Source organism: Prionailurus viverrinus, chromosome F2 (assembly GCF_022837055.1).
Source record: "Prionailurus viverrinus isolate Anna chromosome F2, UM_Priviv_1.0, whole genome shotgun sequence".
In the NCBI taxonomy this organism is placed as follows: domain Eukaryota; kingdom Metazoa; phylum Chordata; class Mammalia; order Carnivora; family Felidae; genus Prionailurus; species Prionailurus viverrinus.
In genome coordinates this window covers 30,719,509-30,725,367 of record NC_062578.1, presented here as the reverse complement: position 1 = coordinate 30,725,367, position 5,859 = coordinate 30,719,509, and the positions used below count along the sequence as shown (strand labels likewise).

At 37.3% G+C, this 5,859-nt stretch overlaps 1 pseudogene; it reads left to right on the top strand.

Annotated features, from left to right (window-relative positions):
- The first annotated feature begins 5,154 nt into the window (after positions 1-5,154).
- Positions 5,155-5,446, top strand: LOC125156028 (non-histone chromosomal protein HMG-17-like; annotated as a pseudogene).
- Positions 5,447-5,859: the final 413 nt, after the last annotated feature.

Below are 5,859 nucleotides of genomic sequence, written 5' to 3'. Positions count from 1 at the left end.
CTCACGACTAAGCCAAGTTTTAAAAACTCGAAGACTGTGTGATATTAAAAATTAATTAGAAAAGTATTAATGTGCTTTCTTTTTTAAATTTCTGTGTATTTGACTTTGACTTTGTTGTCCTAAGGCATCCTCTATCTATAAGGAGAACAGAATTTCTTACAGGAGAAATGAAAATAGAAAGAAAATATTAATATTTAATTTCTGGGAAGCAGATAGGTACTCAGTGAAACTGTAATTGTCTTGCACATTAGTTTATTGTATTGATACTTTTCCTCCCCAAATATCCTGGTAGCCATTTTGCCTTCTTTCACATATGAAAGCCCAAGACTGGCTAGTGTTACTAGATCTCGTTTGCAAGAGTTATTATCTCTTCCACCTAGGACCTATAAGGCAGAAGCCTTGCAGCTCGATAGCTGAAGGAGGACAATATAAAGAAGAGACTGTGCTTCTTCTAGCCTGAGAGTTGGTAAGAAGAATAGAGACAAGGAGAACAAGAGAGTGATAGGTGTCCCTAATTTCCTCTCCCGAGACTTTGGCTCCAAGAGGTCCCTACCAACCAGTAGACAAGGAAGATAGCCATTTACCCAAAGATGCCACTTGGGTCCCAGATTGGCAGTTCCCTCTGATGTCATAGTCATTTAAGCCACGTCCACTGGCCTATGTACCTATGTGCTATCATAAGAGGGGAAGAGAAGGCAAGCAGACAGCTTGACCACAGCATGAAGGGACAGATTATAATATTGCATTGGAAAAGTTAAAATAGATTGAGCATTTACTTAAATTTCCTCCCAGGAAGAAATCCAAATTAGCTTAAATACACAATAAACTAGATTTTTCTCTGCACATTTGAATATAGTATGAACTAAATGTTATGACCCAGCTTTAAATGTAGTAAAAACTACAAGATCACCATGCCCAAGATGTTCGACTTCAGCAAATCATCTGAGAATATCATTTGTCAGATCAATAACTAAGGATCAGCTTATAGCAAGACAAATTATGGTATTAAAATATTGATTATTATTATGACTATATTTACATTCCGCTTTTCTTCTGAGAACTCCAAGACATTCACACACTTAGCTCATTATTGCCTTCCTATTAAGTAGAAAAAACCTCCAAACTCATTTAGTCAGGAAAATAATTTACTTATACTACCAGTTAGTAGCTTAGTAATAGGAAACAACAGTTTTTCTGATCTGCTAGCAGTGTCTGATACTTTTATCAGTTCATGTTTTTCATTGTATTCTTTTTTGTAAATAATTTGCAAATGGGAGGGTTCAATTAAATAAAGTATAAAATACTTAGTTTGAGCAGTATTTCTATTGCTACACACTAAAAGAAACTCACAACTGATCTTTTTAAAATGTTCATGCGGATGGGATTTATTTCTAAGTCTTACAGGAATGTCAGATTGAAAGTAGCAGCTAAGTTCATTTATATGCCTAATTGTATATAAGAATCTTTGTCAAAGTGTGGTCCAGGGCTTAAGCTTATTTCATCTGCAAGGTCCTTCTGGCCACTCTAAAATTGATACTTCATTGTAAATACGGTTTGTATAAATGGTAATGACTATTCCAGTTTAACCCTAATTTACTTTTAATAGGAAAAAATAAATCAAACATCATCTATTCAGTTTTTCAACTAAATTGTGACAGCCTTTTCCACTCATTTCTTTGAAAGGTCTCTGTGTTCATACAGTGTAATTAATGGGGGCACAAGTGGGAGAGTGTTCAGTGGAGAGCCTTTTGTGCCCTTGATGTGGCTTATGGATTGGAATAATGAAGGACAGGTATCCAGGCCAATTCTTAATTTCCTTTTTATTTCAACATTTTATTTGAATGGTGGTAGGAACTATTACTATAATTTACTAAGTCTTTTCTTTCAGATAGTTATTTTGAAGGTAATTATTAGAAGAGATAAGATATACATCTGTACAGAGAAATTTTCTAATTGCATACAGGGGCTTCTTTAGAATGTTTTATACATATATTTGAACTTTTTATGATCAGTAAATTCACCAATTAAAAAAGCACATACACACAAAAATCAGTCCTAGTCCCAGCCCAATCATTCTGCTGGACACATGCAGAGAGGAAAAGTCCAGTAAGTACTAACTCAGGCAAGGGGTTCATTGTGAGCCTTGCGGAACTTGACCCGCTGACTCATGCTGTGGGGTGCATTCAAGTCTCATAACAGCTTTTCAGTCCATCAGAATCAGCGCTCAATAACTAAAACCTTATTTTACTTTTCTTCTGAGTTCTTGGTTACCCAGCATCAGCAGGGCTATTAATGCTTTCATAGGGATAAAAGATAGTTTAGGAGCGAGAGATGCCCTCCTAAAATAGTTTAAGCAAAGAGTGAAATGGAGTTTGGTGCAAGAATCCAGAATTGTTTTAACCTTCAGAAATAGCAGAAGGCTTCACCAATTTGTGTTCTAAGAGAAAGAAAACTTTAAACATGAAGCTGTATCACACGCCATATAATCTCAGATACAGGGCAAGATAGCTGGTCTATGGTTTTCCTTTACTATCACTTGGAGTCTTACAATCTCTCTACCATACTGTAGGCTATGTAAGGGCAAAGACTTCCTTATTCACCTTTAAATCCTGAACCCCAGGCTTAATGCTGGCACCTTGTCACTCCGTGAATGTTTTATGAATTAATAATTATGTATTTTGAGCCCATAGCAAAGCAAAGAATTGTCTCCTCAGGGAGCACTCCTAACTACTTCTGGTTTAAGTACTCCGGACAACTGCTCAATTTGAATCGATTGTTGCTCAAATGAACTCTTAAAATTCTTAATATGCTTCAGTTTATCTTTTAACAGTTCAGGGGTCAGAAGCAGGAACCAAAGGAGACACCCCAATGGCCCCCAGGAGCAGTGAGCAACCTTGTGTAGATACCTCTTATGCCCGTGAGCTTGCTGCTTTCTCACCATCTCTGGAAGTCATGAGTAAGTCCTTCTCAGATCCTGGATCCTACCTCTGTGGCTTTTGCATTTTGAGCTTTCAGACTTTATTTAAGCATTTCTCTTTCTGGACGCAGTCAGATTGGGTCCAGATGAGACTGTTTCTGACTTAGAAACCACACTGCATCCAGTGTGAGGCATCAGGTGAATAAAATTTTGAGGCTGAATAAGTAAGGTTAACCTTACCAAAGATAATCCTGAACTACAGTGGCCATAGAACAGAACTTTTAACCATTGTAGATAAGTTTATCCATTTACAAGGTGCCCTAGAGAAAAGGAGGTTTCTCGGGTGCCTGGGTGGCCCAGTCGGTTGAGCATCCGACTTCGGCTCAGGTCATGATCTCACAGCTCGTGAGTTCGAGCCCCACACTGGGCTCTGTGCTGACTGGTCAGAGCCTGGAGCCTGCTTCTGCTTCTGTGTCTCACTCTCTCTCTACCCCTAACCCACTCACATTCTGTCTCTGTCTCTCTCAAAAATAAATAAACATTAAAAAATTTAAAAAAAAAAAAAGAGAAGAGGTTTCAGCGAGGCATTCAATATAAAAAGTAAAAGGAAACTTATTTTTCCTCCTCTAAAGGTTTTGGTACCAGGATGAGACCTAATGGGACACCCAACTGTCTCCTAAGCCTGTAGACGGCATTCTGGGAAAATTGGCAGAAGCCAGCAAAGGCTAAGAATTCTTGCCAAAGTCCTCTCTCCCAGATCTTTGATGCCAGGATGACAAAGGAAGGTAAAATGTCACATTGTCCTTTCCGTTTCAAATTCAGATTGTCAGGAAAAAACACTGGTTGGGATCCTTTCCCTTCCAGGAGTAGCTATTGCCTTCTTGCTTGTCACACTTTGTGTCCTGATAATTTGGTTTGGCAACCATTAATTTGGGTGCCCCAATATATGACCAGACAGAAATATGGGCAGCACCCCATTTGTGGCGAGACATGGCTGGGCAGAAATGTGGGTTGCCCTTCAAATCCCGTCATAACTGTTTTTAATATCTTATATCCTATAGGCATATAAACTACCATGAATTCTTCCAGATTCTATAGACCGTTATAAAGAGTAATTAACTTGAGGGGCGCCTGGGTGGCTCAATCAGTTAAGCCACTGACTCTTGATTTCAGCTCAGGTCATGATCTCACAGTCTGTGATCCTCTCTCCCTCTCTCTCTGTCCTTTTCCTGCTCATGCATGCTCTCTCTCTCAAGTTAGATAAACATTTTTTAAAAGACTAATTAACTTGAAATTCAAGAAAATTTAAATATAAAGATGTATAAAATCAAATGTGTAATCCAATTGTTTTTTATTGCTTGAAAAATTGCATCCTATTTTTACATACTCAGCTGTACATATACGTGTATTCATTTTTGAATGATCATATATGTCATATATATATCTATATCTGTCTCCAGCATAACACTGATATATTCCAGGGGAAAAAAAAACATTTTCTCCAATACAGTCTTTTCTAAATAAAATCTTCAATCTTTTTCAGAGTTGCCTTTTATTAATAAAAATGTAAAGTTCTTGACATATTGATTTCTATGAATCATAATATTTTTATTTTATTATATTTTAATAAAGATATACTTGACATATAATATTATATTAGTTTCATGCATAAAAAATAATGATTCAATATTTGTATATATTGCAAAATGATCACCACAAGTGTATTTAAAATCCATTACCATACACAGTACAAAATTTTTTTTCTTGTGATGAAAACTTTTAAGACCTATTCTCTTAACAACTTTCAAATATACAATACAGTACTATTAACTACAGTCACTATGTGGCACATTACATCCTTATGACTTATTTATTTTATAATTAGAAATTTGTACCTTTTGACTGTTTTTACCCATTTCACCCACTCCCACCTCCCTGTATTATTATTATTTAGTGATAAAAATCCAGGTATTAATTTATCTTCCCTTACTTTTCTCACATAAGAAATTACTGTGATTCACTCATTTTATATATGTTCTCAATCATATTTATGTTAGTATCATTATGAAAATATTTAAATTATGACAACTTACTGATAAGCTATTAATGGTGGATAAATCATCGAAACTAGAAAGAAAAATATAAGTACTGAAAGTCAGTACAAGCAGTGTGAAGAAGAAGAGGCAAGAATGACTCCCGGACCTACCAAAGCCCATGCACCAGGGCATCCTGCGTCCAGCGCCTATGGCCTGTCACTGTCGCCACCATGCCCAAGAGAAAGGCTGAAGGGAATGCTAAAGGAGATAAAGCCAAGGTGAAGGATGAGCCACAGAGAAGATCTGCAAGTTTATCTGCTAAACCTGCTCCTCCAAAGCCAGAGCCTAAGCCCCTGCAAAGAAGGGAGACAAGGAACCCAAAGGGTGAAAGGGGAAAGCTGATGCTGGCAAGGATGCCAATGACCCTGAAGAAAATGGAGATGCCAAAACAGACCAGGCACAGAAAGCTGAAGGTGCTGGAGATGCCAAGTGAAGTGTGTGCACTTCTGGTGACTGTACAGTTTGAAATACTATTTTTTATCAACTTTTATAAAAATGCAGAATCTTCTTTTAATTATTTTTAAACTACAGTATTAGCACACAGAACACTCCCTTGATGTTTTGAGGGAAGGGTCTATGTAACCAATAGAATATCTCTGAAACTGGATTGATATAGGGGGAACACCTTTCCCTGCTAGTTTTCAGAAAATTCCTCTTGGTTCCCAGGAAGAGGGGATTCCTTGATGTTAGCAGACATTTACCATCTTGGCACAAATGTCTTGTGGTGAGGAAAAACTAAAATTCATTTTTTGTGTCTTTTCTTCCCTCTCTGCTTCAACATAGACTTGACCTCTTTAAACCCAGAGACCTGTTGGAACCTGACCCCCTCCCCCCAGTGGTTCTCAG